The sequence below is a fragment of the Zonotrichia leucophrys genome, chromosome 4, assembly GCF_028769735.1.
Source record: "Zonotrichia leucophrys gambelii isolate GWCS_2022_RI chromosome 4, RI_Zleu_2.0, whole genome shotgun sequence".
NCBI classification, from domain to species: domain Eukaryota; kingdom Metazoa; phylum Chordata; class Aves; order Passeriformes; family Passerellidae; genus Zonotrichia; species Zonotrichia leucophrys.
In genome coordinates, this window is record NC_088173.1 from 14,641,800 (window position 1) to 14,667,503 (window position 25,704).

Here is a 25,704-nt window from a genome sequence, read left to right on the forward strand (position 1 = left end):
TTTTCTTTCTTCAGATCAGCTATTTCAGAGCTAATTTCCATACAACCTGTCAGAAACCTTGATTTTCTTTCATGCCTCGGTCAGTAAAATTCTGTCATATTCCACAAACACTACCAGTACACCTTAAAGATACAGTCCAGGATCCCAAATCAATTAACAGGGTAATAACACAGCTGCAGGGACAGGAGAGAGATGATGCGTTTTAAAACACAAGTATGAAGTCTGCACCACTGGAAAGAGCGACCTTCTTTGCATCTTGGGTTGTTGACACCACAAGCATGACATCCCTAACACACACAAAAACCATCGAAAGAGACTAAAATGAATGGTACATTTGAGGCACATGTAGGAACACCTGCAGCAACCAGGTTTTTCTTTCAGGCAATAGCCACTCAATCTGGCACATGGTGCTGCCAATCCAGTTTTGGAGCCCTTCAAGTAACAGAGGTCACCCAAACTACTGAAACAAGGAGCAGACTCAACCAGATCTCTCAAACACATCTGCCTCCTGAATCTAAACTTGTCATCCTTTTCCAGGTGTTTGCTAAATATTTCTGCAATTTGTATAGCAGACTGTCCTGCAATGGAGAGGAATTAAGAGTCCAAACCCCACATTTAAAAACTACATTATACATGCTGCAAGGTAACCATTAAAAAATTATGGAATAAAATGTGTATAATGGCAAGTGAGATTTTCCATTTAAAGCTAAATATTAATAAAAAATGTTTCTCAGTTTATGTAAGTTTCGTGTATTTTGATGCAATCTTTATTACATGTTTGCTACAGAGTCCATGACTCATACCACAGGAAAACAGTAGCAAGATTGTATCTGCCAGCATCACTCTCTCATTTTCTCACTTCCTAAACTTGGTGTGTCTATTGCATTTGATTTTGATATACATTTTGATAAATGTATTATACATAAGATTTATGAAATTTTTAAATTAATGCTGTCATAAAATGTATGCATAAATAACAGAAATAAGATAGTGATTTTAAGGTGGTTTTCAGTCCAGGAGAGGTTTCATTTCTTAGAGGTACCCTCTAAGTCTATTCAACTTGACCATTATTGCCAACCTTTACATCAGTGACTGAAAATTCAAAGGAAGTCTCCAAAAGCAAAGGCATTTTCTTTTTTTTTTTTCCAGGATGAATTCTGTAATTATGCCGTATAGTATATGACACAAATAAGGAAATTTAGTGAGTCACAGAAATGGAAAACTTCAGTTAATGATTGCACAATATTTTTCAATTAGACACAGGGACAAAAGATAAATAAGTGTGGGGGGGAAAGGCAAGGCAAAAAACAAAAATGCAACAAAAAAACACAAACCAAAAAACGCAACACCCCAATGACAAACCAAAACTTCTGGACTATGCCAATTCAAATTCCCTCTGCAAATTTTAAAACAGGCTCTTTCCCTAAGCAGTGAAGCCACATGGCTCTGTCACCCTTATAATACATATGGAAAAGGGAATGTCCCAAGAGAAGAACACACAATGGATATCTTCAACCACAGAGGCGCTGACCTATGTTAACCATTATCATGTACTGTAAAGTCATAAAACAGTTTGCTGGCATCAATTCTATACTTTTACAGAAATAAGTATTTTTTAATTTGTTACAATACCTCTTATTTAGTCTATCTAGGTATTTGTTTTTAGAATTCATAACTTCTGATTATTTCAGAAATTCTAAGACCAACTCCACAGAATCACACCCAAAAGGCTCAGTTTGTAGCCATTGCTGGTTATTGTAAAAAAGAATGCAGAAAAATGCCTGCTTGGCCATTTTCCTGCTGCATTAATATAGAGGGAAATTTACCTCTGTCAATAGTTGACATGATAGGCTGCCAGCACTCAAACTAAAAATGTTTACTAGGCTAACAAGGCAGTGATTCTCTGAGCAGTGGCAGCAGAGAGGAGGACTGCTCTATTGTCTAATGGTACAAACTTGACTTCAACAAAAACGACTGCTACATCTGCCAAACTGGCCAGAGTGAGCTTAGGCAAGACCACCCTGTCCTGCACCATGTCAGGATGGCATGAATAAGAGACACACATGTCAACTATAAAAGCGCTTCTGGGAAGTAAAAAAGAAGAAACCCAAAGGAGTGAATTGCTATTGACTCAGAATTGTATTTTGATCTTGTACTGGGGTACTGGATACTCCAGTGATTGATTTATTGTACTGTTAAGCCCTAAGATATTTTGAAGACAAAGAAATAGAGGTATTTGACTGAAGAGATGGAAAGTGGGATGTGAAGTGCAGGGCTGGAGCTATGGAGAAGTCACAGCAGCAAACTGGAGGGCAAGCTCTCAATGCCATGGCTGAAGAGCAGGTGGCAAGGAGATGGGGTAAGGTGAAATAAATGTAGAACTAGAACTCTGCTTTCTCCCTCCCACACTGCCAAGTGAATCTCCACTAAATTTATTACTTTTTACACACAAAAACATAACGTAATTGCCAATTGAGAATGTGTATCTGCAATAAATATCAAAGCACATGTATTTTCTCAGAAAGAAAAAGCAGCATAACCAGAACGTAAATTACAGCTATTAATTCCCACCCAAATTTCTGACATTATCCATTATATGCAATTCTATTGTGGATATGAGGTCATGATAAGTAGATTGCTAAAGCAGCCCACTACTTTTAAGTGACAACGCTCTCATTTGAGACATCAGTTAGGGGAGATATTAATCCAACCAGAGTTCAACTTCTTATATTGCAGTCAACATTTTAACTTCCAGAACAAATGGCCAAACAAGATTTTAACCCTATAACAAATGACTATGCAGCATTTTAATGACCAACAACAAACAACTGTGAACACAAGTGTAAGGTATCTTCCCTAGCTTTAGATGACTAAATAAGGAAGATGAAGTCTTGGATGCAAGATCAGCACACCTATTCATATTTTCAAGAAACATCATTATAAAACCAAAACTATGCATAAATTGAGGATTTACTTGCATATCCTTTAAGATACAAATAATACTATATTATCAGGAAAAAAGTATTTCCATTCAGCATTTCAGATTCAATTAAGTATTTAGTAAAAGTTAGGTAATAGTGTATTCACTAGGACTATCTAAAGGAAAATCTTTTCATACAGCTAAATCTTTAAATCATCAACTGGTTTTGTTAACAACCCATACTCCACCCTTCTCAGCCTGGACTCTCATAGCTGGTTGGAGTTCTTCACGTACTAGATTTCCCTTTAACACTATGTAGGAACAGATAGATACTCACATACTTGACAAAAAATAAGAATCAATATATGATTAGCAGCACAATTGTTACAAACACACAGGGTCCTGCAGTTATCAGAAGGGTGTATCCAGGGATTCTCAAAAGTCCAAATGCCTGATTGCTACCTAATAGGGTCTTAACCCTTTTCTCTTGACAAGAGATTACCAAAACTCAGGGGCTGTGCTCCCATTTTCTAAGGCAAAGTCCATGCGTGGCAATTTAGTTCAAGCACTGTGAACTCAAAGTGGCTTTTAACAGGATCAGAGACCAACAAATAAAACTAAGTATATCAGGTACATAGCTGTTGTTTGCTTTGTCCCCTGCAATGGTGATCCAGTGACCTACCAGGTTAACCTTAGGTGAGCAGAAGTGTGGTAATATTTCACTACATCACAATCCATTCCAACTTCTAGGTTTATATTACAGAGAAGTCTTAATTTCTACTACTAGTACAAACATGTATTAAAAGGAATTAAAAAAAAAGAAGTCTTGGAAAAATACACCACAAAGTTTTCTCTAAGAATATATAAAATTAGTAACAGTAATGTTAGAATATTTCTTACAATATTTTAAAAACAGTTTCTCAGTCAATTGGTCAGAACTTGCAGAGCACAGTACATGGATGGGTTTTTCTGACACGTGTTTGGAATGACCGGTGTAATTGACCAGTTGCAAGTTCCCCTAAGTAAGGGAAGTATACTCAACACATTGGTTTTACTTTAAAAATGCATTCCCAAAGTATGTGCCCGAAGATATATTTTGGAAAAGACATACCAGACAGACTACATAAACACCTCCTCTCCCAACACTTTCATCGTAACTCACACAGACAGCACCTTAGACTTTCGAAGACATTTGCTATGAGGTATCAAGTAAACTAACTTCTTGTTCCTGAAAATACCATTTGCAGCAGTGACAGCTTTAGTTCTTTACACTTCATTAGCACTGCAGTCAAGTCCCTTTCTTCAAAAGATAGTAGTGTTCATACAGAAAGAAAAATAATTTTCAGAGACATGAAAAGTGATATAACTTTTCGGATAACTTTATCTTCAATGACCTATGTTATTTTAGACGCTCCTGATTAGCTAGAGGGTTACATGAGAAAAACCCTACACCTTCCCACTTTTATTTTCCCTTCAAGAACACACATAACAGCAATTTCATGTTTTAACTAGATTATCAACTACTTTCAGACCCTATATTCTATAAATTATATATTCTCTTATGAATAATACAATCCTCAAGCTATGCAGCTTGATGTACACATTACAACAGTTGGTTTCTTTTTTTTTCTGAAGACAGCTGAAAATAATAGCTCTTTACAGAGACAGGTGCAAAAACCAGAGAGATGCAAGCTCCTCACCTCAGCCAAGAATGCAGACTCGGATTACAAAGAGGAGAAACAAACTGTAAATGTGTGTCAACTGTGTTATAAGGTAACAGAACTCAGCATCTCATGAGTTACAAAACACTCTCCTGCAGCTCCAATATATCAAAACAGATGCCAACAAGTAAAATCCTAACAATGGTTTAAAAGCAATTCACTATTCTTAGAGTGCATCAGTTTAAAATCTCTAGATCAAAAACAAACGGGCTTGGTGTGTTCAATTAATCTGCATCTTACCCAGAAGTAAAAAATGAGACACCCAGGCCTGCATCCCCACAGCTTCATAATGAGAATGGCTAAGGGCTGGAACTGCCTGCCAAGAGAGGCTGTGAAATCTTCATCCTTGGGGAATTTCTGAGTTTGACTTAACAACACCCTCAGCCACCTGACTCCACTTTGAAGGAAGCCCTGCCTTGAGCAAGGGGCTGAACTAGATGACCTGAAGAATACCCCTACAACTGTAATTATTCCCCAATTCATCATACCACACACTGGAGAACCCTTTAATGAGACACTAACAAGAGCTGATAGAACTACAAAATACACATCCATGACCTGAATTATGAGTTTCCCAAACAAGGAAAAAAAAAAGAAAAAATTTATATACTACCCTGAAAAGGTGATTATTGGTCAAAAGTCAGATGGAATATTATTCAGTGAACTAATAGAGATGCACTATTTTCACAGTGTTGCCAAGAAAGAACTGCAGGTCCCAGGAGCTCTAGGCTCTGAAGAGGCTTTGGCACAGTCCCTTTCCTGGTCTGCAGTGGCAAACATCCCTATTCTTCCCTTAAATTAGGCATTGCACAGAGATTATTAAGCCTCCTAGTAAGAGCCTGACCTCGTAAAATCCTGTTCACCGTGTGTGCAGTGCTTCACGGGGCTCCAGAACTTGAAGGCATTCTAGATTAATCAGTCATACCACAAGGAAAAGGAGTGAAAAGGATAGCACTAAACCACAGTGATTCCAGATTAGGGTTTTTATTTCAGATAACGTTAAAACAAATCTATGCACATGCAAACAAAACTATAAAAGCACACTCATCTCCCTGCCTCAGTTTCCTCAATAGCAAGAACAAACTGCTCAAGCCAAAGCTATTTTGCATATTCAGCCTTCTCTTAACATAGCTTTTTCTTGTCCTAAGGGACTTTCTCAGCTCCCCTGAGGCTGTATTGAACAAACTTCTCCTTTCTCCAGGTATTTCCCAGTGCTCTGGGAAATACTGCTCCCATTAGAATTCTTAGTTCACTTTGTATGATGACATGTAGATCAGACTCACAAATGTCTTCTAAACCTCTTAAAAGATGATTAACTGCCTCTGAGTTAAAATGTGAAAAATCAGTTTAGCCAGCAGCTATCCCTTTGTAAAAGATGCTCCTTTTAATAATAATTTTTAAAAAGGAAAACATTGACATCATTATTAGGCCTATGCCAGGTAAAAGTTTTGCACCCCATCATCTGTGGATTTTATTTCCGGTGGTGTTTTCAGCCCAACATTTATCCATTTTCCACAGCCTCACAGCAAACAGCATCAATGTGCAGAAGACATGAGATTACCTGACGCGTCACAGCATCTTGTCAGCCACACTGATGAGACTTACAAGTATCAGAGTCTAATGAAGTTTATGAAATTTGTAACAATTTAAATCAAAGTTCCCACTACTTCTGTCCATCCCCTTTGCCATGTCCATAGAACTGCTCTTTTGCATTGGCATTTTAATGATTGCAAGGTGCACAGTTTCAGAAAGAAGTAAAAATACTCCAGGAAGTTAGAGGAGCTTAAGGTAAATATTTGCTCTGCACAGCATTCTGAACCAGCCTTGATTTGTTTTACATAAGCACAGGCAAGGACACAAAAAAACAGTAAAACAGTGCACCCCTGCCTTACTTTTGCTTAGACAACAACAGAACACCAACCTCACAAATGTGAGTCATGGTTTAAAAAAGACAAATACACCTTTTTTATTTTTCCAAAAGTACAAGTACTCGGTGCATCTATATCAGCATTTCCTCCCTGAAACAGAAAATCATTGAATATACTGTGCCTCCCTGAGTTTTAGTTTTTCTGTAAGTATTTATTGAACTCCTAAATTACAATTTTTTGGCTGAATTTCAAGCCAGCTGTTTTTTTCAAGTTGAACTGGATGTTTTTTAATGGATGTTTTTTTCCTGGCCTCCAACTACAAGTAGATGGAAGCCAGGAAAAAAAAAAACCCAAACAAATTTATTTTATCCATTACAGAGCCAATCAGAATGAATGCCTATAGTCTATGACACAAGAGAATTTTTCTTGAAATCTCTAAGCTTCTTCTGCAGCTTATTTTTTAATCTTTTCAAACAGATTTTTTTAAAAGAAACTCTAACAGGTTAATGTCAATCCCATTATTTGAAATAGTCTTTACACAACTTAAGAATGTTGCCATTCAGTGTTGCCCAGGAATCCAATTAGACTCCAAATCAGAGTATCCAAATTACAAAAGTACCACAAAACCTACTGTGCTGCTGCTAACAGCATGCTAGATGATCATGTTTGTTATGCATTTTAGGAAAAGTTAATTCTCACATACTTTCTATTGTACTGTAGTCTGATTCCACCTCCCCTGCCCACAACTTAGCTTGCACAGATATTCTCCTTTACAGCAGTACAACTGTGAAGTCCCAATTAGACTGAATAAATCTGCATGTGATATTTTAGCCCATTCATAATATTGAAATAATTCTTTGAAGTACTGTGCAGCACCATATGGTATTTTATCCAGTTTCATCATTTGTACAGAATAGCTTGCAATGATTTGTTACACAATATTCTGAAATACACTGCAGCTGAAGTCTGCAGGAATATAAGCTTTCTCCTTTTTGCATTTCTTATTAGGATCTCAGGCATGCTTTAAAAACCTTAGCAGAAGATCCACTTACAAGGGTAACACATTCCTGAAAAATCAGCTTCTATCCAAGAGGGAAAGAGATGGAAAACAAACAGTTAAAAATGAAGGTGTACAAAATTAATTTTATGGTTTCTCTTTAGATACCTATAGCTCTTAAAATAATAGAAATCATGGAATTAAGGAGATGGGTATCACCTAGAGATATTAGTATGCTTGGGACTATGTGCAAACTTAATTTCATTAAAAGCATTGTCTGTTACGCTTCCCACCACCAGCACTTTCTTCATTAAGAAGAGCAGGTAATGACTTGAATTAGCTTTAGCATTCCATGCACATTGGATGTATGTGTTCAACTGCCTTGATTTTTTAAAAAAAGATGAGCCTAGCAGAACCTCAGTGTGATACATTAACAAGAATGGATTCATTAACAATCTTCATTTGAAAAGTACTTTTTATGTACTCACACAACAAAGGGATTTTTTTCTGCTCCAGCCCATTCACTCATCCTTTCTATTGCTGCCTTTGAAATTCCTTTCAGGAGTCCTCTGGCATGGAAATTTCTATACTGCTGTTACCAGGCATCCCTGCATGCTGTTGCACGCCACCTCCAAAATGCTATGCACCCTTTTCCTTAAATACAAACTGAAAGTGCTTGGCACCATGGAAAAAAAAGCCTGAACACACCTTTTTTAGACTTCAGTTATTCTTTTCACCCGTCTGCACTGTCAGGCTCTACAGGCAGTGTGATTTGCAAGCCATGAGGACGCTGTGGTTTTGCAGCAGACAGGGGTGGGCAGGCTGGCAGCTGCAGGTAAAGCAGCACCACTGCCCGACCTCTACAGATCTCCCCTGCACTTGATGACAATTATTCACAGTAGCAAGGCAGGCAGATGCACCAAAGCAAAGCTACCACAGTCCCCAGCCCAACATATTCATTCACAGGGTTAGAAACTTCCCAAAACATCACTGAATGAAAATCATTCCTTAATGGCAATGCAGTCAGTCAGACCCTATACTACATGTTGTAATTATTAAATCTCTCTGTAACCACAGGTAAGAATTATTTTGGATAATTTTAATAATATTTCAAATGAAACACAAAGATGAAAATTTTTAAAAAACTAAATACCAGTGAATATATATACGTAGAATATAGTTTACAGAGAAGACATCAAAGCACTGCCTGTGCAAATTGCAGATAACAGCCTTATAAACAAACTGGCAAGGATGGTGGGAAAATGCCATTTAAAGGCAACACGAGGTCCTCGAATATTAGCTGTAAATACATACAATAAGTAGAAAAAAATGTTTATCAACCTTACCAACAAAATCTGAGATAATGCAGGAAGGACAAGAGTATTGTTTCAGGTATTTTTATGATTTTGTTCAAACTGTCCAACATTCCATAAATTAATCCAAAGCACACATTCCCTCTTTATTTACAGGTGCATTATGAAGTGCTTATTCTAACAGCAACCTAACTGTGCACATGGCAATGCATGTAAGCATGGTTACAGTTTTCATTCCTATGAGTCCTTTGTGGTTACTCACCAAGCAATGAATTTTATTACTATAGTGATAAAGCTCATGTATGAATCTTACAAAAGATGAATGACCTCATTTTTCCTCAAAGGGGAGTTCCACTGCTACAAGAGCGACGGCTGGCAAAATAATTATGCCATCAAAAGACTAAACTGATTCAGCTGGAACTCAAGCTCTGTCAGTAATGCGGCTCACGAATATTACTGAAAACACTTATGATCCTGGCAAAAATGGCACTAGAAGACTATGACAGTTTTTCAGATAGGTAATATTCCAGAGAATGCTGGGTAAAGTTAGAAAAAGAAATAGTGAGAGAGATTACTCACCTGAGCCAAAGTGAAATTTGAAATTTATGTAAAAGGATGCATTCATATACTGGCATTAAAAATTGTTAAACCTCTAAAATCCTGCCCCTGGGAAGGTATCCAGCAAGCATTATAAACAGGAGCAATACTTGTTTTCAATGGCTTGCACATTTAAGCCTTGAAATGTAAAAGTTAAAGCTTGCAAAAAAATATCATGCATTAGTTCTTTTATGATAGAGTTTATTATAATGGCAAATTCTACCATGCACAATGGTTTTGTGCACTTGGAACAGTATTTCCAAGGAATACTCATGTATGGCATCTGAACACTCTCAAATTAAAGAATGCTTACAATAGTGTCACAAACAAATGAGAAACCTACTGGGCAGCTGCTTACAATGAAATATAAATTATCCCTCCCCAATTTACAAAAAGATGCACTTATAAGTGAAAACACCACATACAACTGGGCAGAATGCTAAAAAGCTATTTTACAGGTATTACTAAACGCAATATTCAGCTTTTTAGCATTAAAGAATAACAACACTATACCCTCCCTTAAGGTGATTGTTTCTATTGTTGATAGATGAGTAACTGAGATTTCAAAACTTAACCTCTGACTAAAAGATATCAAGTCTTTTTAGGTCATGGGGTCCTACATGAGGTCTCTCAGAAGAAAGCATAAAAGTCCTAAAATAACAAGCACACACACAGGTTTCTCTTAATTTGCCCTGTTGGATTCCCATAATAAGGGCTTAATAGCTCCAACCCCAGAGCAACTCTGCAGTCATCAACAAGACCATTTACCACATGATTTAGCAAACGTGTTTCCAAGATTTTCATTTACACGTGCTACACAGAATTGAAATTAATGTAGGGCAATTTATGAGTAATATTATTCTGGGATTCACAGTTCTTTGCATAGTCGATCCAAGAAAGAATTTCAATTTCCCAGAGGCCTACACAAGTCACACAGTACCATCCTCTTCCTCTCCACTGTGCTATGGGAAACCATTGTGCCCTTTCCTCTTCCAGATCAGGACTTGGGTTTGAAGAAAGACAGTGAAAATAATAAAATGCAGTCCCATTGACATAAACCCATGGTGAAATTCACACTGTTTGCAACACCCAAACAAAATACGCAGCCACCTTTCAGAAAATGCGTTCTCCTTACCCCAGATTACTGTGTCTGTCTGGGAACTGGAGCACCATGCAGCCATGTGAGCAACAGCCCAGCTAATTGTCAGCACTGCCTTCCTCTGCAGCACCAGCAGCTGAGCCCTCCAAACAGCAGGAAGCAGCAATGTCAGGCAATGCTGTCTGAAATCAGGGACACCCAGAAGATTGCAGAGACCATTTAAACTGATGGATCAACGCTGCTCCTGGCTCTCCCACTCACTCTACCTTTTCCACAAACTTGTACAAGGGGAATGTGAGGCCATCATGCACACTGAGAGGTGAGGGCAGGAACCCATTTTAATGGCCTCTCTTCCCCACCATCTTCTCCACACTTAACAATCCATACAAATAAAGTCTATCCACATAGCTCATATTATTCCTTAAAGAAAGTAGAGTCCTCCAACAGAGGACACACAACTCTAGCTCAAGTCTTTGCAGTACTGATTACCTTACAGATCTTGCAACACAAACTTCAGCTCAGCCTTGGGGTTGCTTACATTTTTTTTTACCCCTCTCCCTCAGCTCTAAGGCAATGGAATCTACTCAAACCTTACATATTTTTCTTTAGTGAAATGACAGTCATGGTCAGTGCATGCTCACTACCCTGGTTTTATTTAGTTTAGTCCTCCAGCCCACCAGCAGTAATTGAAATACACTCAATTAAATGTGTCCACACAGAATGATGGTCTAGCACTTCAAATAAGTGTCTTCTGAAGAGAGAAGTCTTCCCTCTTAACAGACGGTCAATTGATTTTGTGAAAATTATTTCATTCTGACTATATTCTAAATGATCCACAACTAAGTACAAAAAAACCTTACAGTCTTTTCCATGATCTCATAAAAACAAACAAATAAAAAAAAGATTCAGTGGAGTTTGAGGTCACCATACAAGACCTAACTTGACACAACCTTCCATGTAGGCAATGAATCACTGATAGTTACCTTTGCAAGCAGAGTTCTCCAAGCAGTGCCAAATTCAACTGGCACCACTTCTGCTGGAAAGTAGCTGTTTATTTCACATGAGGAGTCATCAGAAATCTTTAAAAGCCCACACTGTCCAAAAGGACACAAAATGGAAGGAAGTTAAACTGGTGGTGTCTCCCTATGCTCCCAGAAAACCCGCACAGATCTTCAACCCTAATTTGTATTTGAGATATACTCTTATCATCACCTTGACATGCGTGCTTCTAGAAACAGAAGAAACTAATTTGTCTTAGGTAATTTTTAGTCTTTTGGTACATCACCTTCCAGAGCCTTTCAAAGACCTCTCATTACAGCACTGAAATATTCGTGACTAGATGGACAAAAGAAAATCATCAACAGAAATCAGACATGTTAAAAAATGGGGAAAAAAAAGTGAGCAAACAGGAGAAGTAGGACATAGGAAGCAACAGCTTAACATCAATTAATTTGTTTCCAGAGAAATAATAGAAATAAATAGTGCAAGATGGATAAATGACTGAGCTGCCATCTGCTTCTGTACTCAGCAGCACTTTGGAAACACAGCTACTACAGTGAAGTGTTCTGCAAATACTGCAGCAAAGAGGGCAGTATGTGAACTGAGGGGAGTGAGGCAACAAAGCAACACTGATATCCGCTCATCTGTAGGAGTTTCTTACATGTGTCACCTTTCTAACCACAAAGCAGAGAATCTCTTCAGATAATGTAAGCCCCATGTGTGTTCCGGATCTGCACTCGCCAGCTTGATGCTCCTACACCTGCTGAATTGCATAATTACCCACACAGAATATTTATTTTGTCCAGAAACATTCCTAGTACCTCAGAGTAACACAGCCCTGCACAGAGAGGAATCTACAATTTTAGTTTCAATTTCCTTAAAATACAACTAATCTGATCACAAGCAGACAAATACAACAGAATAATTATAGAGTACAGAAGTGTAAATATTAGCTTCTCAGTTTTTTGGAAAAGTCTTTTTCAGCTACTTTTGTGACAGATTATTAGCTAATTTACTACATGTGCTAGCAATCAGTATTACTATATGTACATATAAAGCTATTTAAAAATATATCAAAATTTATAACTATCTAACTATACTAACCATCCAGAGATGTAATTTCAAAAATTTATTTCTGCAGGTACAAATTCCACTCAACTGGCCACTGTCTTAGTGACTGATAGATAAGAAAACTACCAATATTATCTTCACCCATCAGGTTCTCACAAATGGCAACTGCCTGAAGAGCAACTTTTGTAACTTCAAGCATGTCACAATTATGCACATTGGCTCATATTTCTTGACTGTTTCTGCTTCATGTCCCCAAGGTATGAGACCAAGAAATCCTAACACCTCAGAAGCTACAAAATACTGCTGAATTAGCAGCACTACAGAGTAACAGAGATGCATAAGTGCACACATGCAGGAAAATAACTAAACTCAAAATAAATTTCAAAATCCTCTTTAAAAAATTGTAAAAATTCATCCAGAGGCATACCATGTTAAAAAAAAAAAAAAAAAAAGGAGAAAGTGAAAAGCAGAAAAGAGCTAGGAGAGAATGCTAGCACATACAAGTACAGGCAGCAGGAATACAGCAGAACACACTTGATTTCTTATGCATGTTCTAAGTGCTCATATGCATCAGATTCTCCACATCTCTCATGCAGAGCTCCTTTTTCTCACACCGCTTCTCAGGTTCTGGTGAAATAACTCTCCTATTCTGTTTTTGTTTTCACACCAAATACATGAATACTGGACTTCTAGACAAACATGCAGATGACTTTTATAATTTACATCAACTTAATGATCTACTTTATCTCAGGTTTAGACAACTGTGAGAATTACCATTTCTGAATAGTGTGTATTCACTCTCTGTCAGGAAGCAGCACCAGACTCTCCCATGATTTTTTCTAACTATAAAGAAGAATCCTGTTAAAATGTCTGGCTCAGAAACAATGGCAGAATTTCTAGACAGGAAAAACAATTTATTTTTTTATCAAAAAATTCTAATACAAGTATTAACTTTCAAATTAAGTTATTCTTCCCTGTTCTGAAAAGAATTTCAAAAAAAGAAGCATCTCAGACAGTTCAGTTGATGATTAAGGCATTTACAATGTGTACAACTGCTGAAAGCAGAATCGGCAAGACAACAAATCCATCCAAACAATCTGGTGACATAATACTAAATTGCTACTCCAAAAACTCAACACACCATTTGTGATCTTAGAACCTTTCTGTTTAATTGCAATTAACACTACATGAATAGAGCTGTCTTGGGCTGTGCCACCCAAGCTTCTAGAATTATTCTGAAATTATCCTTTTATCCAGTTTTCATGGTAAAGCTTCTTTGAATTAAGCAAGTACAGTAACAAAAAGATTAAGGAATTCTGGCTTCAAGAAATGGTATGAGAAAGCATTAGTCATTAAAGAAATAAGTATTTCTCAGGGTATGCCAGCCTTGAAAAAGCTAAATGCTGGAAGGTCAGCTTTAGGTCAATGTACACCTCATTCTCTACCCTGCAACACAGGAAAACAAAGCTCCCAGGCTCTTCTTGAGAGACAGCTAGGGCTATCAAAGAGACATCTGCAGATCTCTTAACAGAGACACTGATCTAAATCAAACACTCCTGGATGCAAATAGAGCATTAAAGTCAGATGACTTATGGAGAAGTTCTAAATTTATCATGGAAAGATAGCAGCAGCTTAATTAAGGCTGTTATCAGCTTCCACTATGAATATTTGCTATCAGCTTTCCATTTCTCGCCTCAGACATCTGACTTGATTTAGCAACTAATACACATTAGACAGAGTTCAGTACTTGTGGAAAGGTTATGTACAAATACACATTTGTCAGATTCCAATTTTCATATCTTTTACCATGAATTACTAATTTCTTCAAGTAGATTTGCACAAAAAAATATTATTTTAATTAAAGCAACTGCTTTTGATAGTTTAACTGGCGATGCCAGTGGCCTGAAAAGAAACATTTAGTTCACAAAGGCATTCACGGATAGCTACACAAGTTTGTTTTATTAATTTAACTCCAAAGATTTTCAATAAGCAGAACAAAGCATTGAATTTGTGAATACCTCACAATTTTACAAGATTACAAGAGGTCATGAAAATTACTACCGAGTCTCTCTGCACTGAGAGTTCCGTAAGCTGCTCCTTTGTTCTGCAGATAACTGAGCTCTGTGTGTGAGCAGTATTCTACCTTGAACACTGGCAGTGCACACATAATTGCTAACCTGCTTCCTTTAGTTAAGGCTGCTTTTATCCTTGAAGTCTTTCTTTTCTCCACCTTTTCTGCTTTATCATCCTTGCCAAGAAATCCAGATGTTTACAAAACCAGATTACAATTCAGTAAAAATGTGCACAATTTTTAAGTGTTCACAAAGCCTGACTTAAAAAAAATAAAAACAAGGCAGCATGAAAATGACTGAGATTTTTCCTCTTCTACAGCATTTTTGCACCCACTTTGTGCAACACATGAACTTAGCCCCTGAAGAGCCAGTAGGCTGCACAAGGCGACAAAAAAAGCGAAGTACTAAAACACAGTTACAAAATTATCATCACTTGGAAAGCAGACATGATGTCCCAAGGTGACACTGAAAGGAAAAAGTCAATGGTGGATGTGGCCTGTTCTATCATAGCCCTGCTGTCAGCAGATTCTCTCTAGGAGCAAAGAAACGAAGGTGATGTATTGTTGCAAACCATGTTCCTTACAAAAAGCAAGCCCCAATCCTTCAAGGTGATCTATGAAGCCAGAGACACAGGTTCTTCTTGCAGTGAAAAATTAACATGCATGAGATCACACTGCAGTCACACGTTTCTTGTAATGTTATTTGCTGATTATCCTTTAACAATTTTAAAGCTTCCAAAAGAATATGGGTGTTCATCATTAGCCTTATCATTATCACTTGTTTTTGCAGTGCAGCAGTTAAAAATAGACAAAACAAGCATGAAAGAAACCATGGGAGGAAATAAGAAGAGCTTTTAGAACAAAACCAAACCAAAGTACTTTTCACGAAGCAGCTAAAGCTACCAAATGAAGATTGAATACTTGCTCATCACATCATTTACAGACCTCTAAAGGAAAAAATTTGCCACTGTCAAACAACACTAAGCAGTCGATGGTAACATCTATAGTTAGGCTAACTCTTTTAATGATAAAAGATTGTGGCTCTTTTTTTTTTGGTCCCTGAAATAATCTAACAAATTCATTTTCTGGAGAAGGTTTTTATTACTCAATAGGGAGAAAGTAGTAACGTGCCTTTGCCAAGTGAAATTATCACCATATTGGTCAAAGTCAGAAACTTCCCAAAACATTCCTCTTCTGTCATCTGCCACACCAGAAAAATCAGTGAACTAATGACAATAATGGCTTAATGTGGTCTTGCCTACACAAGGCAAGTCCCACACTGATTTCAAGGGAAATAACAGGGGCGTACAGGAAACCTTGAGAGACAATAAATTTCTGAAAGCCAATAACAGGTTCCTGCTATTCTTAGTAATTTTCACAACATCTGGCTCATGATACCTATAAATCACCTTTAAGTGAAAAGCCTCACAAACCAGCCTAAACCTCAGACCCAGAAGACCCTAGACCATGGAATAACAGCCTCCTCCTGGTTAGTGCCTTATATATTCAGCCCTACATTGAAAATATTCTTTAAAGCTCCACTGCGATGCCTCATTGTAATTACAGCTGTACAAAACAGAGCCCATTTACAGCCCATGCTCCCAGACCACCCGTGTCAGAAACAAAGGCCCGGGGCTCCACACATGCACAGCAACACAGCAAGACAAGCACTGCAGGCCGCAGCCTGCCCAGGGACAGAATGGCCACAGGTTCCTACACAGTCCTGTCGCCTTCAGCACAAGTGCTGTCGTGCAGCTCCATTTATATGCACACAAATTTTTTATTTTAAAAAATAAAAAGAGATTAAATATATTCTTAGGTACATCAAACTTCTACCACAGTTCCCCACTCAGTCTGGCAAAACTCCATGAGAGGTTTTACACTGCATTGCTTTTTGCAGCCAAATGAGGATGGATTCAAACTGCTTTGCTATGTCCTGATCTCACTCTGTTTTGAGAGTTAAACTGGAGATGCCATAAACCGGTACCTGGAAGTTCCAGAATTAGAATTTTTACCTCTCTGCCTGAAGTCATGTATTTTTTTCCCTGCTTTTTTTTCAAGTTTTAGGTAAGTCAGAATACATTTGAAGACTCACAATATATTACTGGATTATTTAAGAAATTTTATAAGGATACAAATAAAAGCTAACCTTTTGAGCGTGAATGATCTGGAAAAAAAATCTCTTCAATGCTTAAAAATCTCTTCACAATCTTTGGGTTATCCATGCAAGCAAGGAAAAACAAAGGAACTAACATTTTATGGAACATTTCAGTTAAGGCCAAAACCATGTATTTCTTCATTTTTGTACTCTCACACCTTTTGTTACATTCTCAGCAAATACAGCAGATCTCAGCAAGATATTTAACAAGGCTAAAAGACAACCTGATTGAAGTTTTGAGAACAAAAGCAAGCTGAAAACACATTTCACTTTGTATTAAAAACATTCAGTTCTTCATTGTCTTATGTGATTCATTTAAAATTAAAAAAAATAAAGATACACAAAATTTTCACTATGTATTTACAATTTTTTTTTAAATTAAAAACAGCTGATTTAATTTTCATCTGTTTAATGAACCCCATCAGTTATTCATACATCCTTTATCATTCAGTTCGGCTACCAATCAAAGCTATGCTTGAGAACAAGGACAAAAAGCAAGCAGGATCAGGAGTACAGTTAGATTTCCTTACACTAACAACTATCATAAATTATTTACTGAACTTCAAAGCTTTGAAACTGGTGATGAATATGGTAGGAAAAATAAGATGTGTTTGTTTACTATCAATTATTAATTACATATGTTTTACAGTATAAGATGAAGAAAATAATAAAAATGTATTGTGCTCATTTCACTAAAATTTACTGCTCCATTTCACTAAAATTTACTATATCCATTCAGAGATTATGCATTAATTATTTGGTAACTTTGTCATAATAAGACATGCAAAAAACCTGACAAGTTAAAAAAAAAAAAGGATTAAATCCATACTTTGCAGCAAGAAACATACATATGTATACGCAAAACATTACTCAGGACTAGGGAAAATGAAGTTCTGAATCAAAACAAGCTACTTATATAAGCCACCCCGAGTAATAAAACATTTAGAACCAGGAATACAAATGATAGCTGAACTAAATTCAGTTGCAAACCAGACAGATCAAAGAATTAACATGTCAGTCCCTCCACACAAAGCAGGAACCAAACCAGCCATAAAGGTCCAAATTTTCTAGTGATTGGAAGTAAATCTGGGATGCCCAACTGTATGGCTGTCTGGCAGATAGCTGCTGGTTTCAATGTGCCTTAGGTCAGACGTGGCAAACTTCACACTTCTAACCAGTGCTGTTGGTAATAGATTGGATGAAACACGTTTACAAAAGAATCAATAAATGTAAAGACTGGAAAGAATTAGAGAGGCTTGAAGGCTTGTACCTATTGTCTGGGGGAATTAGATGTCAGTTTGAGCACTATAACTCCAACAAAGGTTTCCTAGTTTTAATTTACTAGAACACATAATGGGCTATGTAGAAGCTGGGAAACACTCGTCTGTCTGAATATATTACTTAACAAACAGTTTAATTAATGCTACAAACATTATTATAGTCTGGCATACTCCTCTTCTGCTCATTCACTCCCACTTTGCAATCTTATCGTCAAAGGGCATTTCTTTGTGAGGTGTTCCACCAACTCTCAGAAGCAAGAAACAATGCAACATGCTCAAAACATGGATCTAAATTAATTGCAATACACAGGAATGCTAAAAGCTATATAAATAACCAGAGATACACAGCCTTCTAGTGTGTCTCACACAGCATATATGTTTGCATAACTTAAGCACTTCTACAGGTTAGCTATACTGTATCCTAAATACATATCTTAATAAAATTTTCCATTTGTAAACTATTGTATAAAACAAATGTATAAAATAAGACAAGTAAATAACTGTTGGCTACCGTGAAAAGAAAAAGAAAACAAAAAAAAGCCTAAAACACCACCACCAGGATTTTCTAAAAATTTCAAGAAGACTGGCTGATGTCAGAAAATATAGCTCAAGTCTGGTTCACAAAATATCTTTCCTGAGGTTGTTCAATTCTTCAACTAGTTCTTATGAAACATAAGATCCATACACTTTTCTAATTTAATATTTCACAATTACCGGATTTTTATATGTCAGCTCGACACGACTAGTTCAAATGTGCAACCTAAATAAAAAGACACAACTTTTGTATTCCAATAAAATAAATAAGACATAAGGTATAGTTTAACACCATGCTGAACTTCAGGGGTTACCTTTGATATTCACAATTAATTGTCTCACATTATCTGATATATAAGGTAGAAAATCAGGAAACAAAGATGAACAAACCATCCATAAGCTTCTCCAAATAAACCATATGGTCTAGTGTTCCAACAGACAAAATGAAATTTTAAACACAATAGGATTGTTTAATGCCATATTCCACTGGGTAAAATTGGATACAGAAGGTTGGATTTCTCCATCCCAGGTTCCCTCTTCAAACCACAAACTGTTCATGTGCAGCTGATAAGTACAGTATCTCTGAAACTCCCTTTATAACCCAGTGCATACATTGAAACAATCACTGGAGTGCATTTTTTCCCAGGGAAATGTGCAAAGAACCCAATTTCTGAAGACAGAAATGTATTCTATCACAGGGTTTTGAATAACAAGTTATTGAGTTCCTGTTCTATCATGATGGGAAAGTCTCACTTGGGACTTTTTGGTTCATTTGACAAGAAGTTGTTATGACTGTAAAGGCAAAGGTATACATATATCTACATTACAAAGAATGTCCTTGTTACCAAGAAAGACTTTGTCGAAATTCCTAAGCCGAGACAAAGGAAAGCATAATGTGTTTTCATCTTTATGTATTAAATGCTTGCATGTTCAGATGTGAGAACATTGCTGTATGTGTCTCACTGCATGCTGCTGGATTTGGTTTCCATCCTGTCAGCAACAACCTGTGTGGTTGATGCCCTCACAGTACTGCATCACTACATCTAGAGCAACGCATTCTGGCATCCTGCTTTCTTCTCATTTAAATCTACTTTAACAACTTGAGAGCCTTGTCACTTGGACAGCCATGGTCATGATTTTTGAAGAAGGTTCACTGCAGGCAAATCCCAAAGGGATATATGAGTGTCTCTTTGTCTGGTCACATTAAAAGAAAGTTCTAAAAAGGGTTAATCAACACTTGAAAATAAAAAGGAAGTACATTCCACAACAAAAGCTTCTGTTTATGCTCCTTTGGGCTGTTCATTGTAGAAATCTAGTTCACAGAACTTGGAGTGAAAAGCTTAAAACCAGCTATTCCTAGAAAAAGCTGCCTCAGAAAAAGAGAACACCCAATTAATCTCTTGGTATATCCTTTATCCATTCCACAGATGGGTAACATATTACACTGTTCCTTCTCTGAAAAGACATCTTACTAAAATTTATATTTCAGCATATCCTTTAATTTCTATAATAACACAAAATTAAGTAATTAAGATGTTAAAAAATAAAAGCAGTACTTCATTCTCTTGATAAGCCCCTACCTTTCCCAGTAAGGGGAGAGTTACTACCACCCTTCTGTAATTGATGAGTGCCCAGTTTTTAAAACTGAGATACAGGGGCTGGCATGCCAGTATTTTGAAAGCAGGCAAAACCCATCTTCAGTCAATAAAATTTTCTCACAGTGAGAAACTTCAGGGAAACATTGTCCTGGCAAAAAATGTGATTGACCTTGCCTCAATCAGAAGCTATATACACTCCTATAAAATCCACTATCATCGTGGTTATATAACTGAACAAATAGTTAAAGTACTTTTTCTGCTGCCAGTGAGAGAGGGAAGAAACACCTATTTAAAACATTTGCCAACAAGAGATGGGGTAAGTTGGAAGTTCTGCAGTCCAATGGATGAAGGGTAAAAGGTATGTAATATTGGTAAAAGATAAGCACAAATAGTACTGGGCATAGACATCCACAGAAACAGGCAAACTGTTCTATGCATAGTAATGTCAGGTTTCTTAAACACCACTCTCAATTTTCCAGTTTCTTTTCACTTCCCTTCCAATACGATACCAAACAACACACTTAATGACAGCTTACCTCTAAAGATAAAGAAATAGTTGCCTGATTGTTGCCAATGTCTCACAGACTTTCTTTCACCTTGCAATAGACTCCTATGGAAAATGGAAAGCAAATTACTGAAGCAGAATCGACCAGAAGTGTGCTTTTTCTTGCTAACACAAAATTACAATCAAACTACATATTTTTTTAAGTATTTCAGTGTAAGAAGAGTTCTCCTCTGCAAGGAGAACAAAGCAGTCCAACAAGAGCTGCAGGATGAAAGCAGCTGCTTTGGTTTATGCTCAGGTTCAGGAAAAGAGGAAAAGGATTCAGTGGACAACAGCAGAAAGATGAAGCAGTTGGCTCCTACTTGCTAGTTCATCCAAGAGCAGTGAGCATTTACTGCAGGGAAGGGCAAACACCGGCACGGGATGCTCAGAGGGGTCGCGGGGTCTCCATCCTGCCAGGATCCCAGACTCAGCTGGAGCCAGCCCTGAGAAACCTCCCCACCCAGGCCTGCTTGGAGCTGATCTAGGAGATGAATGAGGAAACCACTGGAGGTCCCTCCAAACCCAAATAATTCCTTGTATACAATCAGAGAATAATTTTTAATAAAAAGAATATTTTTTTTTCTAGTCATACAACCTCTGCATTTAGGTACACTGTACTCCTGCCAGAGCAAGTAGCCTGAAGAATAGGGCAGCTTTCATGATCCATGGAAGATTAATAATTGACTGGCACATAGCAGAAATAAGAAATTTTGGAAATTTCTGATACTAACACCCAGAGAGGTAAGATCCAGGACACCTGAGGTATGCTATTTCTTTTATTTTCTTTTTTTTTTTTTCTTGGTGATATAACAATTATTTCTCATGTAATTTTTAAATATTAGTAAATAAATAATTTTTGTTCTGTCACATTCTCCAGGAAGTTTCCAAGCTAGTATAAAAGCAGATTGATTGCTTTGTCTAATTATAAATTTCAGGGTGTCATTAAATACAACTCCAGAGAATGTCTCCATATTTTAGGTACCCCTGTGCAAAATTTGTTTTTTCTTATCTCCTTTATGAATCTCTATGTAGCAAGTAATCCTGCTGCAAATCTTAATTCACAAGTAGATTTTCTGTCAATATATTTCCACTGTTAATCTAGACTACAAAGGCAGACAAAAGAAACATGCATCTAGGAGACAATACCTTAAATTTAGCACTAACATGACAAATTTTTCTTTCCACAAAATTAAACCTGTCAGTCCACATCTGTTCATGAAGAAGGAGACAACTTAGTATTCCAGCAACTTCTATTCCAGCAACCTTTCAAAACAAAAGTCTAAGCTTGCTATACTCATCTCCAGTACAGGAATCGTTAACATAAACTATCTCTTGATTCATGAGCATCACAGCAGGCAAGACATTACTTTCTCCCACTCTGCACTTGCAGTTGATTTTTCCATGTTTATGCTGTTTGGATAGACAAGTAGTAGGGCACATTGAGCTGCAAACCCCTTCAGAAGCACACCTGACACTGCTTTAGAATAAACACTGGCTACAAGTACCAGTGTGGGATATTTTGTGCACAGAAATCCATAAGACCATACTGCTGTTAAGACATTAATATAGTTTAGCCCATTTGAGAGATTTTTGAACGCTGGTGCCCAAGCCATTTGTCCATGGTACTGGTACAGCTAATCAATACCATTTGTAACTTAGCAAGACTGACAAGGCAAACCTATGGTCCAGAACAACAAACATGGCTTGCTTATGAACACTCAGTTATGAAGGATGAAAAAAAAAATTTTTTTTGCTAATGATGCATTAACAAAGTATTCTGTTTGTTAAATACCACGCAGCCCACTTAACATTAACTAGTGCAATCCTAATCTGAATTGACATCATTTATATAAGTACCATATTTCACAAAGGCCTAACTAAAATTTTAGAGCATCTTCTTGACCCAAATGGCATGTTCTACTTTTGGCAATTATGTATATTAAAAAGAAGGAAGCAAATTAAGACAAACTAGTAGGGAGAGAAGTAATCTTAGAATGTTCAGGTAGTTTCTGTGCTGTAGAAACCACATATACAAATGCCAGATTTTCTTTAATTATTTTTCTCCTAACTATATAGTTAAACCATCCAAGAGACCCCATGGTGGTAGCTGTCCTAAGGAATCAATTTCAACTCTTGACACAAAATACAACATGCTAGGACATTTAGCAAAAATTCAATTATATTATAAAACATTTTAGCTAACAAAGATATTAACTTTTCCCATTTTGTTCCCATTTTACAGCTTTATCATCATTTTAAGGAATCAAAAAGATTGTCCTTATTTTACTGTTTTCCAAAATCTAAAGACAGTAACCTAATGAGCAAAAACATTTGCTTGCAACCCAAGTGATTCTCACATCCCAAGAACCCTTCAGATAAAGCAGTTCTGTCAGGAGCCTGAAATGACTTTTTTTAGTGGTTATCATATTTTCTGATTTGCAACTTATCACTGTTTATTTTTGCTCTACCAGAAAACACCCAAACCTTGGGCCTTATCTGTTGGTCCTACTGTATAATTTACTGCCAGAAAGATAAAACCATGTAGTTGATCTACTCCCATCTCCAGCTCAGAGCTACAGTTCCTTATCACAGAGCTTTATACAGCTTAAAGACTCAATGTATACAAGAGCAGTAGCCCAAACCAATTACTGTGATATCAACTACTAGATTTTTCTACCTAAGAATTCCAAAATCCACTCCTTAACTTGGATACCAGTTACTCTATCTTCCAGCTAAGCAACAAAAACAAGGATATTTCTTAGTTCTTCTGATCTATGTTTCCAGTGGCTGATTGCTGGGAGGCCATGTGAGAGCACGTGCAGCTTGGGGTTTCGGTGGGTTTTTTCTGCTTGGGTGTTTTGGTTTTTGCTGCGCTTCTTGTTGGGGGAGAAGTGGGTATGGGATTTTTTCAGTTTCTCTTTTTGAGTGTTTTGTTTCTAATAAAAATCTTTTCCTTTATAGATGAAAATAATTGTTTAAGCATGGCAATTTTTTTTCCGTCCCATATCAACATCTTTTAATCTCTTATGCTACTATTTGTAATTCATGATCTAATTTTTCCTATAAATGCCTATTTTTCATCTCTGAGGCATGACAGTGAGTATTTCTTTTCCCCCAGTATAACTGTTCTCACAATGCATCAAAAAGTAGAAATCTAAAAGTAATCTAACATACTTAATGGAAGTTGGTTTAAGCTTAGTGTGTTGTTTTAGAAGGTTAATACAGACTGCGATCAAACACAAAAGTTATTTGTATTTCCACTGAGGAAAATAAAGCATCAATAAGAAGTAAATGAAAGACAAACTTCTTATTGCAAGGACTGAGGCGTTAAATATAAAGCTACATGAACTACATTCAAAACAACTAATTAGCAAACAACTAATTCCGATTCAATTTATGGAATTATGCTATATACATCATGGTATTATTCAGCAGAGGGCATTCTAATGGAACAGAGATCTCCATTTTAGTATTAAATTTGTATTCAAATGAGCAAAATAAAAAGCATGTAACCAAAATTTTTTAAAAATTGTCATTGCAAATAAATTCTCCTGAAGGAATTCTCGACATCATAGGGATAACACTGAATACACACACAAAGAGCAGATTTATTTTCCACAAGCATCAGAGCACTTGACTAGGGCTGGGACCATTCCTTTTTCATAAATGGAAAAAACAGGGTGAAAGTTTATTTTCATAAACTCAGCAGCAGGCATGAAAAGAATCAAAGTCCATAATTACAATACTTCTATGGTATTTTGAAGAGAAAAATGTAATATCTTTAAATGCTAATTAATTGTTTGATTTTTAATATTAATAAAGATTTCAGGTGAAACATGCTTAAATACTTGCTTTACCCAAACATGCTTAAAACACGCTTTACTCAAATAACTACTAAACACTGAACAAGCTGATATTTAACATTCCTTTCTATGCACCTCAAAACCAAGAATGTGCTAGATGCGAGAAATACAATACCTTGAAATTGTGTAATCTGCTTTTCAAAATATGGAAGACTTAAATAGAATTTGTTTTATATAAATCTAACATTACCCATCTTTACCTGAAAGATCTAACATCTGTTACTAGTTCAATGAAAGCGCTGAATAAAGAAGCTGCCCAGTACATCTTAGGGTATGTTTCTATCATGATGAAAATAATCTCAAATTGCAAATAATGTTTATTTACATCATCAATATTCTACTATAGATTTTTTTCTTATTTGCAATTTTTTCTTTTAAAGCATCTTAGAATATTTTTGAACAGCTGGTTCATTCTCTTTGATATCTATATATTTGGAATTTCATACCCAGAGTTTTTCTAGAGTATCCCAAATTAATTGACACATTTTATTTTTAAGTCACCCACTTACCAAAGAAACATGACTACCTCACATTAACTAGCTACATAGTAGCAACATGTTATGCTAGAGACCAATTATTCAAATTATCTAAGAGCTTACAGCTCAGATTCTTAACTCCTGAGGAAACCTCCAGTTTTCCTGCAGCAGTATATACTGAAAACATTGTTTTTAAAGGATAAGCCATCCAGAATATTTTTGTGTGCATTTGCCACAGGCAAGTCATATTTTCTTCTGGACAATTTGATCTTGCACTGTAAATTGTACACACAGCGCGTGTTTCACTCACAGATCAATTTGGTAAACGGAAGCAGGAATTTCGTGAAAGGAAAGGATTTTGTGAAAGGGAAGGATCTTCCACATCATAATTTTTTCACTTGGTCAGAGAAGACAACTGGACACTTACAGCATGCCACGTTTTTCACTGCTCTCCTCCTTTTGAAGGGCACAGAGCTGTCAGACCATGGGGAAGAGCAATAATGGATTTGTAAACACGCAGTACTTTGTCTTTGGGAGAGCACTCAGAAAACATTAACTACACAGCAATGGCTAAGAGGTCTTTGTTGTCTCA

The 25,704-nt window shown here is 36.7% G+C and overlaps 1 protein-coding gene across 36 annotated transcripts in view; it reads right to left on the reverse strand.

Moving 5' to 3' along the window:
• The window catches only part of TENM3 (teneurin transmembrane protein 3), a 1,296,489-nt gene that overhangs the window by 359,150 nt on the left and 911,635 nt on the right, over nt 1-25,704 (reverse strand). For 28 of the 36 annotated variants that reach the window (XM_064710586.1, XM_064710592.1, XM_064710587.1 and 25 more), the window contains one exon: nt 20,763-20,836. The exons of the other annotated variants lie outside the window; for them this stretch is intronic. The gene's annotated coding sequence lies outside the window, so the exon portion shown is untranslated. The remainder of the gene's footprint in view (nt 1-20,762; nt 20,837-25,704) is intronic. 36 annotated transcript variants of the gene reach the window in all.